The 13,309-nt window shown below is 37.6% G+C and overlaps 1 protein-coding gene across 3 annotated transcripts in view; it reads left to right on the top strand.

The window, feature by feature from the left end:
- SLC25A26 (solute carrier family 25 member 26) overlaps positions 1–13,309 on the top strand; it is a 163,208-nt gene that overhangs the window by 92,562 nt on the left and 57,337 nt on the right. The window lies entirely within an intron of this gene.

Here is a 13,309-nt window from a genome sequence, read left to right as displayed (position 1 = left end):
ATTGAGGTTTTATTTTAATAATCTGACAAGGTTCTTAGTCAAGGTTCTTTTCATATATTTTATTAGGTTACTGTGTTTACAAGACTAAAAAGCATTTCATCTCCACCCTTTTCAGGAAATATATATGAAACTAAAATATTATTTTCTTCTCAATATCCGAAGACATTGTCTTCTCAAGTTTACAAGATGTTCTTTTTTACTTCAGATTCTGGTGCCACAGATACTATGTGGTCATCAGAGAAGTCAAAGGGACACAAATTAATTATAGGTTTTGTGTTTGATCTATAGGAGGTAATGGCATGGATGGATGTAATTGTTTAGAAAATCACACTGCTAAGGGGTGGCCAGGTGGTGCAGTGAGTAAGAGCATTGGCCCTGGCGTCAGGAGATCCGGGATCGGTTCCGGCCTCAGATACTCAGCACCCACACAAAAATAATTGGCCGTGTAACCTTGAGCAAGTTACTTAACCCCAATTGCTTTAAACAAAAAGAAAAAAGAAAAGAAAATCACACTGCTAAATAAGGAGGTGTTTGAGGTTACTGCTCTTAAAAACAAAACCACACATCCAAATAGTACTTAGGAATGCCCTGAAAGCCTTCTGAACCAAATGGTGTCATGAACATGTTTGGGAGTTATGATCTATTGGGAGCAGGTGAAGGACTTGGGGAAAGTTTAACCTGGAGAAGAGAAAGCTGGGGTTGAGGGGATGTTTTAGCTCTTTTCAAATATTAGAAATACTTAAGTGACAAGATTTGACTTGTTCTCTACCTGGCCCCAGATAGCAGACTTAAGATCACTTGGAGGAAATTTCAGAGAGGGAGATGAAGGCTTGATGTAAGGAGGAAAAAAATCCTAATACTTAAGAGATATGAGAAAGTAAAACAGGATTCTTGGGAAGGTAGTGCCCCTTGCTGTCTCCTAGGCATCCTTAAGCAAAGGCTGAATGACCACTTGTTAGCTAGAAGGGCTTCTGATTCTGGTTTGAATGAGTCTGGATCTTTTCTTGAGGTCCCCTCTCGATCTTGAGGTCCTGTGATCCTACTTTATTTATTAAAGTGATAGGCTGCCAGCAAGCCCAGGAGTTAGATCTTCTAGAGCTTTTATGCACAGGGGAAACCCAGGTGCAGATTCCAAAGCTGTTGACACCAACCTCAGTTGGTGGCCCCAATTAGCTTACATTTGGCCAGGGAATTGTAGTTGATCAGTGGTTCTTAGCCTGGGGTCTGTGAACTTCTTTTCTAAGTATTTTGATAACTTCATGTTAATATAATTGGTTTCTTTTGTAATTTTATGCATTTAAAAACATTATGAAAAGGGCTCATAGTAGACTTCACTAGGCTACTGAGGGGCCCACGACACAAAAAAGGTTAAGAACCATTCTAGTAGGTAATGAACTCTAAGGTCCCTTCCAACCCTAAATCCCATGATCCTTTTAGTCTAAGGATGAATTCAAGATGCAGTGATCAAATTATTTTATTTAATTTACTTAGGATGTATCCAAAATATAAACAAAGACCTAAAAGTGATCCATAGAAGTTATAGGAGCTCCAGTTATAGAAGCCAAACTAACAGATCTTGACAAACAGAAAATCTCATTTTAAAGCAAAAACCAAAGAAAACACTGATATTAGTTCAGGTTCATCTACTTAACTCCTCCCCTAGTTCATACATGGAATAATGAGAAGTTGGCTTCGAGGATTCTTACTGTGGAGAGTGGTATTGTATGCCTTATTCTAGGAGTCAGGCAGGGCCAGAGCAGAAGTTGGAATGAATATCCCACAAGAAAAAAAGCAGTCCATAAAAACCTGGATAAAGGGGAAGAATGAGCCCTTTACCATCTCGGATTAATAGAGATTGATCAGAAGATCAGATTTTCCCTCTTCTCCCCAATCCCCCCTCCTCTTAAATCCACATGTGTTGAAGTCCCAGGGTATCTTGGGATTGCTTTTAGAAATTCCAACAATGTTAACAGTGATTTTCAAATACCACAGTTTTCACTAACAATATTCTTCTCTGCTTTTATTTATTTATTTTTCTTTTTACATTATAGTAGCAGTTAAGGGAAAGTGGGTAGGTTGAATTTTAAAACATACTTTAGCATATTGAACTATCCATAAATAAATTAAAATATTCTGTGGCATCTGTAGCCCAATAGATGTATAATGTGATATATTCAGTATATGCCCTTTTGACAAATTTTGTTTTGCTCTACACTGGCTAATAATTATTTTGAATTATAGTTCTATAAATCTATTTTGAATTTCTGATAACTATGCCAACATTTGCATGTTGTATTTATTTTACTAAGCAGTCTATGGCCTCTTGTTTCCCTCATACAGTTTTGACATTGTAGCTGGATCCTAGGGGAAAAAAAGCAAGAGATGAAAGGTGACTTGAGACAGGAGCAACCCAGAGACCTTGGGAGTAGAAGTGGGGCTGCCTTGGCCACTGGGGATTGATTATTTTTGAGGTTGTGCTATTTATATAGCTCTAACAGAGTTGTGGTCCAGTCAATATTGACTCAGGCCTGCTATACTGAATGTGTTTCAAGATACGTCTCTTCATAATGCCTAAGTATGGCTCATTGTGACCCTAATTGAAATAATTTTTTAAAAATTTTATTTGTGGCACGTCCAAGTTTCATAATTCTTTAGAAGGAAAGGATGCTAGACACCATCACTACCCTGTAGAACTGAGACTGAGATAAAGCTTAGTGGACTTTGGGCTCTGGATTCCCTGCCAACTTCCAAAAATCCAATACAAGACATTCTGTTTCCCAACTCTGGGCATATTCACTGACTGTTCCTCAATCCCTGGAATGTTCACCCTCTTTCTCTCTGTCACCTGGCTTCCTTGGCTTCTTTCAAGTCTCACCTAAAATCTTGCCTTTCACATGAGACCTTTCCCCTGTCAGTTACACCAGCGTATTCTGTATATAATTTGTTTGTACTAGTGTTTGCACGTTGTCTCCTCCATTAGACTGTGAGTTTCTTGAGAGCAAGGACCATCTTTTGTCTTTTGTTGTGAATCTAACATTTAGCATCGTGTCTGGCACGTTATAGGTGCTTAATAAATGTTTATTTACTCAATCAAGTTCTTCTATCTTATTTATCAGTCCAGCACAGATATCTGTTATCCATAATTTGGTCCAATCTGACTGCTTTTCCCATATTTGTTCCTTTTGGTACCATTTCTGCCATTTCTGTAAGGACCTTTGGACAAAATGCTGCCTTATAGGCTCTTTTACAGTAAAATACCTGCCATATGTAAACCATGATCATGTTAGATTCTTTGGAAGCTATGTCAGAAATAATCACGTTCAGTGACCCTCTGACAGCAGAGTCCAAGTGTCATGGTTCTACTGTCCCTGATGGAAAAAACAGTTCATTGAAAAATTTTTCCCCCCAAATCTTTTCCCTTTTCCTTTGGTAATCCTATCATTTTCACCCTTGCGTGCTCTTGAGATGATTTTGCTCAGCTGGATATCTTACTCAGCATTCTTTAAATGAGTTTTATTATCCATTGCTTCTCTTTGTTTTATGAGAGACTGTTGCTCAGAATACTCCGTTCTTCACAGTTTCATAGACAAATTTCTAACCTCTCTCCATTTGTCAGGCAAGGCTTTGGGGTCAGAAATCAAGAGACTTGCTTTACTAACTAGCAGCTCTGTCACCAATTAACCTTGTGACCTGGGACAAAGAAAGTAATTCAATTGCTTGGGTCTGTTTCCTCATCGGTAAAATAAGGGATTTAAACTACAAGATAGCTCTCTTTCAGCTGTATAAGACTGTTTGTTGTACATGAGCTTTGTAATGGCACTTGGGGAGACTATAAATTTTATAAATATATTTTAAAAGATTATGGAAGTTATAACAAAGCATGTTTCAAATATATAGAAATGTAAATGATCTGATAGCTCATATGTAGAGGTTTTTCCCCTTTTAGCTACGCTTCAACACTTTTTCCCTGAAATTTTGTTCTATACTTAAGATTTTTGCTTAGTAGAATTTTTTTCACATGAATCAAGAGTAAACCTTCATGGTCCTAAACTCAGTGCATGTGCATGTCTTAAAGGTGTTACCTGCCAATAAATAGGAAATTAGCTTTGGCTTATATATTTCCCAATCAGTTCACATTTTTTCAGATGGTTCATTGTTACCCTATTTTCTTTAACGATGGGGTATTCTAATGAGTTTGCCATCTGACACACATCTGTTTCCTGTTAAATAATACCATCATTCTTCTTGGGTTGCTAAACTCATCTATGGTCCAGCAATGTTATCATTTGAAAAATTCATTCTTCTTAAAATATTAATATAAGTAACTTCATTAGCTAACTTTGAGTTTTAAAAATTCAATTTGAAGGGCTCATTTTATTTTGGGATGCAGATGTTACAAAACTCTTTCCTCTTGTTTGCTAAGAACATATGCATTCCTGAGTGAATACATTCTGCTCATTTTCTAACTGGCACTGAAATACCTTTAAGAGCTCTAAGTTATGTTTCATTATACAAGTATTTGGATTTACTTTATGTTCTAACTATATAATTTCAAATTTCTATCTGAAGTGAATCTACCCTACATATCTTAACAAGATTTGATACATTTCTAAAAATATTATTTGTTTACTTATTTTTACAAGCATTTATTATCTGTCTTTTTCACTCCCCTCAACCCCAAATTGAAGAAAAAAGAAAACCCTTGTAAGAAATACATATCGTCCCGCAAAATATATTTCTACTTTGACCATTTCCAAAAATGTATATGTACGTATGTATATGTATATAAATCTATAACTATAAATGTGCAGATGTCTATAGCTCTAACTATTTATATATATAGAGAGAGAGAGATACAGGTATCTTTAACTATATAGGTATCTGTTTTAAATGCAGGATTATATAGATACCTATATAATCCAGCATTTTAAATCCAACATCTTGATGGAAGAAGATAGTATATTTCATCTTCAGTATGCCAGATTCCATTTATCATGACATTGATCAAAGTTCTAATGTCTTTTTTTTTTTTAAAAGCAATCGGGGTTAAGTAACTTGCTCAAGGTTACACGGCCAGTTATTTCTGGGTGTGGTGCTGAGTATCTGAGCCCGGATTTGATCCATGTCATCCCAACACTGGAGCCGGTGCTCTTACTCGCTGAGCCACGTGGCCGCCCCTAAGCAATTGGGGTTAAGTAACTTGCTCAAGGTTACACGGCCAGGTGTTTCTGGGTGGGTGCTAAGTGTCTGAGCCCGGGATTCGATCTCCAGGTCATCCCGACACTGGAGCTGGTGCTCTTACTCGCTGTGCTACCTGGCCGCCCCTCTAATGTCTTTTGAAGTTACTTTTCGTTGTGGTGTTTACATTGTTCTCATTCTGTTCACTTCACTCTGTTAGTTCAAAACTGTCTTCCCAGTTTCCTCTGAAACTGGCAATTCCATCATTTCTTGTGGCATAATAATTTTCCATTGCATTACTATATAATGATTTATTTAGCCATTCCATAGTAGGTGGACATCCCCTTAGTTTCCAGTGTGAGGCCACTATGAAAAGAGTTGCCATAAATATTTTTGTATGTATAGATCCTCTTCTTTTTTGATCTCTATAGCTTATGGTCTGGGGTCAAAGGACATAATACAGTTTAGTAACTTTGGGGGCGTAGTTCCAAATTGTGTTCTAGAATGGCTGCTTTATTTATTAGCCACACCAACAACACCTTCATGTGCCTTTTGTTCCACAACCCCTCCAGTATTTGTCCTTGTCCTCTTCTGTCATCTTTGCCGATATGATCAGTGTGAAGTAGAAACTCAGAGTTCTTTAATTCATATTTTTATAATTATTAGTGATCTGAAGCATTTCTTCCTTGGTTGTTGGTAACTTGTATTTCCTCCTTTCCTGGTCATATTGTTAAATAATTTATTTCCTGGGGGATGACTTTTGGTCTTATAAATTTGAATCAAATTCTTATCTGTCTTGGAGATGAGACTTTTATCAGATAAGCTTGATATGAAGATTTTTTTTCCCACTTACCCATTTCCATTCTAATTTTAAAACTACATTAGATTTGTTTGTGCAAGAACATCTTATTATTATAAATTGAAATTGTTCATTTTACCCCCTGTGATAACTCTCTTTTATCACTTGTTTGGTCATGAACTCTTCCCTAAACCATGGAGATGGAAAGTGATTTCTTCTTTGTTCCTCTAATTTGATCATAATGTCATCTTTTGTTTAAACCGGCTCTCCATTAGTTTATCTTGGGATAATGGTGTGAGATGTTGGTCTATACCAAATTTCTGCAAAATTGAATGTATTTTTAAAAATATTATGGCAAACTAATAATTCTAAAAGTATCCTGTATGAGAGTGAGTTAGGTTTACTTTTTTGTTTGTCCCTACACATAAAAGTATCAGTAATCTTAAATGTTGAAATTTGAAGTTGCTTATACAGCTATTATAGTATTCCTAATTTTGTGGGAGTGATCAGAGGCAAAGATACTTTGTGCTTTACATTTGAGTACAAATCATAAATCTCTTTTGGCCACCTACTTCATTGACTGAGTCTTGAGTTGGTCAATTTGATAAAATTGTGATTTGCTGTCAAGCTGCCCCAAAGTTATTCTCTTACTATATTTAAGCTGCCCTCCCTATCAGGATTTTCTGTAGGTTTTCTGAAATGTTGCTGAAGCCAAAGTAACCATCTTCCTGGAAAACAAATCTTTGGCCTAGACCTTCCAAAGGCCATACCTCCTTTCTACAATTCAGTAGTACCTAAGTTGAAAACAAGTCCCTTCTGTCATCACCCCTCTACACTAAGAGCAAACACTAGCATGCATTTCTTTTAACAGGGAATCTTCGGCAACAATGATGTTCTAATATTCTTTTTTTTTCCTTCGTGGTAAAAGGATATGCCAGAATTAATACTTTCCATCAGGTTTTAACACTTTTTAGGCCAATAGGAAATCAACTTCTGGGTTCAGGCACCTAGTGTGGTACCTTATACTTAGTAAACACAAAAATCCATGTTAAACAAATAGTGGGTAAATTCGCCTTTTTTTCTGTTGAGATAAAATTACTTCCAGCACTTAGAAAAATTTAAATTCCTTTATTTTGCATTAAACTTTAGTTACTAGTTAAACAGTAGCTACTAAGTTTAAAAAACACACAAACTTCACAAATATAAGATCATCAACTGTGCCAAAGAAGCAATTTCTCTGAAAAAGAGCTGGTTGTTATAGTGGACCACAAGTTCAATATCTGACAGTAGTATAAAAAGTCAATATTATTTTTAGACCTTATTAATAAGAAAGGTATTTGGTATGAGTGAGTCAATAATCTCACCCTATTTATCTCTGACAACTACATTTGAAGTCTGGGGCTCAGTTCTTGGTGCCACATTTTGGGAAGGTTCGAGAATAGTTAAGGGCCTTGATATCATGCCATATGAGGGGGGTTGGTTGAAAAAAGTGTAAATGTTGAGGCTGGAGAGGAAAAGTCTTAGGGAGGTCGTGGTGGTTATCTTCACTTATTTAAGGAACTTTAGCCAAAAACAGGATTGGATTTATTATCCTTAGCTATCAAGGGGAGGACTAGGAGTCGTGAGGGGAAGTTGTAAAGTCAAATCTGTGGGGGGCTCTGGGAGACTCCTCAGGAGAGGCCTTTAAACAAAGGTTGGGTGGCCACTTGTCAGGTATGTCATACAGCAGAGAGAATTCTCATTTAGGTACATGTTGAACTGGCTGGCTTGGCCTATCCATGGTCTCTTCTGATTCCAGCATTTATTCACAGGCTCAGGGGAGAGACCTGCTGTTCATGGAAACTTCTAGATAATCACAGAGATGTTTGTTTGATTTGGTATTTGCTTTTAAATATCTCCAAATGAGTACTAACACAAAAATTCAGCCTTATATTTTTTTAAAGAAAAAGAAAAATTAGAGATTTCTACAGTTTAAATAAATAAAAACTTTCATTAATAGGTGCCCTGTTGTATATAGTCATGAGTGTTCGTTTTATTAGGTAATTTTCCTTATAAGCCTGTGGTTATTTATCATGTTAATCTCTCTTTTGAAACAGATTTTTAAAAAGCAAAAATTATTATGCTCCTTTCATCAGTGATGAAGCCATTTCCTGCACATGTGTGTGCATACACACGTGTGTGTCTGCACATGTATGTATGCATGTATGTGTGTGCATGCACATGTGTGTGTGCGTGCGTGCATGTGCCTTCACTTTGGGATTTAGTATGTATTGCCCAGCGGATGACCTGAATACATACAACAAGGCAACAACAGCTGGATTTGGAATTTGAAGACTTGCTTAAAGATGGGTTGTTTCTGGTTATCTGGAGCTCTGTTTCCTGGTACTTTTGCACATCTATTAAAAAAAAATGGTTGTTTTCCTAATAATGACCCAATAGGCAGTGTGAGAGCAGAAACTGCCTTTTGAATTATTACAGGAAGATTTGAGTCTGTATTATTATAGTCTGTTAAAAATGGGTGATCTGATCATGCTGATCCACTTCCTTACTGAGTTTGGTATTTAATTAAAATTGTAAATCCCCACTAGAAAGGCTTCTCCTTAACTCTCCCCTCTATCCCCCACTCTGTTAGGGCTCTTCTACCCTCTTGCCCAACGAAGTCATTTTGTACTCACTTAATATGTATTTTGTATGTAATTTTCCTGATCTATATTCAGAAGGTCAGCATGGCATCATGGATAGAAAGCTGCCTTCCACCTCAGACACTGACTGTCTGTGTGACTTTGGCTAAGTCTTGTAAGCTCTTGATGTCCTGGGCAACCCTCTCCAACTGTAACCCGCAGAGAAGGTGCACACATGAATGGTAGAATTTTTCTCCTGTAGAAATTCCCTATATCATAAGATCACAAGTTCAGTGTTCAGCAAGCATATATCACTTTATAGATAATATACTATAATGTTAGAAATACTAGATAAAAAATTATCTCTGACCCAAAGAATTTACATTCCATTCCAAAAGCATTTCAATAAGAAGGATTTACCAGCTTCTATATCAAGGAAGAGGCAGGAGAGGCAGAGGTGAGGAGTGAGTGTATTCCAGGCCCAGGGAAGGAGGAGCCGGACGATGGAGGGCTTATTTAAAGCCATGCTGAGAAGTTTGATTAGAATGCCATCCTGTGGAGTCTGAACCTGGAACGTCTGACACTTGGTGTTGCCTTCTGTAACTTTAGTATCCATCCTCACCATCCCCTTCCTCCCCAAGCAGAGTTTTAAGACAGAACCACCAAGCTATTGTCAGTAGAGATATGGTTTGCAACCTATGAAGTAAGACCTCCATGGCTAAAGCTTACTGTGATTTGGATCTGTGTGAGAGCATTTGTATGTGAAAACATCCTAGGATTGTGATGTCATATTCCAGAGATGGCATTGACGGTACAGACGCTTTAGAAACACCAAATTTACTATGATTATTAATTACAAGCCTTGGATTTTATATTCAGCTGAGAGAACCAGTGTGTTTTATATTGAACCTGCTAGAACAACAACATTTCCATGAGGTTCAGTAGACCTTTCCTTTTGAACACTACCATAAACATCTTTTAAATGTTTAGAATATTTTTCCTCGTGACTTCATTTAGTACCTTACATACAAGTTTTTCCACTTGTTTGTCATTCTTCTAGTTCTGATGTTTGGCAGCCATGTTTATGATGAGGGGAAAAGTGAAATTACTCAATATGGTTGTTACTACATTCACAGTATAAAGTGGAATCATTGCCCAATGTAAAGCCCCACTTGGGGAAGTAGAAAATGGGGACAAGGGCAGATTGTGCAAGAAAAAGATGGGTTCCAGATTTCTGGAGTTCTTCATTTATTTGGGGAATTTATTGCTTTTTCATTTATTTGAGGAATTTATTTGGGGAAATAATAAGATTTTATTACATAAATGGAATAAAAATATTTTCATTTTCTAATTTTGAGTTTTGAAGGTCTGTTTTCAGGGGCTCAGAGTTCATTTGGGGATGTGAATGACAGAAATATATCTTATGAGTGTTTACACATCCCTAGAATTTAGATAATAAAGATTGTATGCTCTGCTCATTTTCTAGGCAATTAAAAAGCAAAAACCAGCAAGAAGTTCCTTTTTAGAACATTTTCTTATGTAAGCATTTATATTTTTAAATACCATCTACACGTTCGTACTTTCTCATTTCACTTCTAAGTAGTCACTCCCTCTAGCTTTTTAATATAGAAAGTTTTAAAGTTTAAAACTTTTTATGATTAGCAGAGAACAAAGTAACTTATGGCATGTTCTCTCTGCAGGCCTTCTGAGAATTTTAGTTCAAAAGTCTTGCTGTATGCAAAGAATTACTTTTTAAAATCCATTTTAGTTAGTAACAAGTCTTCCCACTTCTTCATTAACTTGCCATCTCAGGAGTTCAAGTGCATTTTGGAGCTACTATCAAACTGCCATTTAAAAAAAAAATTGATAACAGCAGTAATAAGGATAATAAACCCCACTTGAAAAATCATTGACCTTGCTGAGACTATACATTTTCTGCACTGTAGAAAAACTGTAATCTTTTTGTACTATACATTCTTTAACTTTTTTTCTTGTGAAGACTTACATCATGTCAAAAAGGCACCTTATTTTGAACACTTATGTCTTTTAGATATTATAAAGTTGGCTGAAAATTTAGAAATTTCATTCATTAAGAAACTTCTCTCTTCCATTCCAATGTGTACTGATTCCATTTCTCTAAGACAGAGGGCTGGTATGTCATAATGATAATTAAATTAACTGTCACAGAATACTTTAAAGATTTAGCAGTAGAGGTGCATTCTTTCATTTGGCTCTCATAACAACCCTGCGAGGCAGATGAAACATGCCATGTTATTCTGATTTTATCATTGCATGAGAAATCTGAGGGTCAAAGGGCTTAAATTACCATGGAGTCCATAAGTGTCAGGGGAGTCACACACCCAGAAGATGAACAACTGAAGTCTGGGCTCCTTTGTACCTGAATACGACATCCCTCAACAGCATCCCCACTAAGTGATCATCTAGTCTTTGCTGAAAGATGGCATGGGGAACCCACTGCCTCCTGGGGCACCACTTTTAACTTATTGATGATGAATAATTAGCAAGTTTTTCCTTACATCAAACCTCAACTTACCTCTTCTAACTTCTGTCCATTTTTCCTGGTTCTGTCCTCTGGGACCAAGCAGAACCTCTAATCCCTGTTTGATGCCAGCCCTCCAAATACTTGAGACAGCTGTGTGGTCCAACTGAAGTCTTGTCTTCTCTAGGTTCCTTTGGAGAATAAAAGCATTAACTCAAGATCCCTCATCATCCTGATTGGCCTCCTCAGGACACTCTCCAAAGTGTCGGTGTCCCTCCTAGAATGTAGCACCCAGAATTGAGCCCCTTGTCCCATATGTAACAAGTCAAGGTAGGAGACGGCAGGCTAGCAAGCTCCTCGGAGCACAAGGTATCTTAGAATGCAGCCTGAGACTGGACGGACTCTTCTGGCTGCTGGGTCCTGGCCACATCGCACAGAGCCTCCCAGATCCTTTCTGGAGACTTTTAGGCGACTACCACACATGCCCCATTTTAGATGTAAGACTTCACTTTGATGCCTGTTAAATTTCACCTGCCTTTATTTTGTCTCATTTTTTCATTCGCTTTGGTCTTTTTTTGAATCGCTGGATTGGAAGCCTGAGGCTTTGAGATCATCTCAGGCTGTTCAGTGTCTTCACTATACACTTGAGAAGCCACTTAGAGAAGTCACTTAGAATCCAGTAAGTTTGTTTAATGGCAATGATTTAGTTCTCTCCCAGGCCAGTGCTTGGGCCCCGTGCAGGAAGTTATAAAGCATTCTTGAGGCTGCTAGGGGATGCCACAGTGCACAGAGCTCCAGGCTTGGTGTTCCAGTCAGCCTCAGACTCTTAGGCAGCACTGGGTCTCAGTCTCCTCAACTGTAAAATGGGGATGATAATCGTCCTTACCTTCCAGGGTTCTTGTGAGGACCAAATGAGATAATACTGGTAAAGCATTTAGTTCAGTGTCTGGCACATAGTAGGACCTACATTCCCCTCCCCACCTCCTTCTTATAAAAACATGCAAGTATCCTACAGCCCTACAAAAATGTTTTCCTTCCTCTTCCTCATACTTCCCTAGGCCACCTTGTCTAGCCCATCTAGATGCTTTCATCCCATTGTCCCTGTGCCCTGTTGCTCGTGTGCACTGTTACTCCCTCTGTGAAGACTGTAAGCTCTTTGTAGGCAGGGACTGCCAGTTTTCAGTACACATCCTTAGTGTTTTTAATAAAAGTTTGTGTTTATTAAATCTTGTGTTGAATTACTGAAAAAATGTTTCATGAATTTACCTTTATATAGGAAATAGATACACACCAAGAGACATGAAAAAGCATTTTTAAAAGTTACAGATCTTTTGTTTTCCTTTTGTTACCAGATAAATGACTTTCCTAGTTTAAGGTTGCAGAGTTGTGGTTTTATTACCTGGAAATATCCATCATATTTAAACTTAAAATTAAGTAGAAACCCAGTTTTTCTCATTAGTCTTCTTGTATTAAAGACCATAGTCTTTATTATAGGTTCAATTCTCGCTTGACTGTATGGTATGATATGAGTTGGTTAATTAACCCAAATAACAAATTGAGTCAGGCCGTGATTATTTTTAGAAAAATTCTCTTGGCTCCTAAGGTATGTGAATTTTGAGAAAATGTCACTGGACCACAGTAGAAAAGGTTGCTTCTCAGGGAACTGGCAGTAACTTTTCATGTCTGTTTCTGGCCCGCAAGCCAGTGCTAACTGGCCACAGCTCAAATCTCTGCTAGCAGGTTTTCCTACCGCAATTAATTGGGCCGCCTCTCTGACTCTTCTGAGCTTGCTAATTCATGGAGTCAGGCTCTGTGCTCGGCCATTTTATATTTGTCCAAAGGCCTTCAGCAGCTCCTTGCTAATGGGATGTATGATATACAGCTTTCCGACCTTCAGGCTTCAATGGTCTCTTTGATTAAATGTGAGAATGGAATACATTTGCATTTTCTTCATATATTTATCAGTTTAATCTTCTGATTTAGTGACACAAAATGTCTAATGGTGGTTATGACCTGTGGTATGACAGAAGAAACTTCTCTTCAGATAGGAAACGCGACTGTGAGTCCTGTGCTCCTCATTGTAAAGGCTGGTCACCACAGAGTTAGGAAACTTCTGGGTCTAGCTCTGCCACAAATAAGCTCTGTATTCTGGGGCAAGGCTGCCCTACTCTGGCTCAGTTTCATTTTATCTGTAAATTAGGGCATGAGACA

The sequence above is a fragment of the Petaurus breviceps genome, unplaced genomic scaffold, assembly GCF_028583685.1.
Source record: "Petaurus breviceps papuanus isolate PSGF00001 unplaced genomic scaffold, PetGlider_PUasm1.0 174, whole genome shotgun sequence".
In the NCBI taxonomy this organism is placed as follows: Eukaryota; Metazoa; Chordata; class Mammalia; order Diprotodontia; family Petauridae; genus Petaurus; species Petaurus breviceps.
The sequence above is the reverse complement of the archived record's forward strand: the minus strand, read 5'-3'. Positions and strand labels throughout refer to the sequence as shown.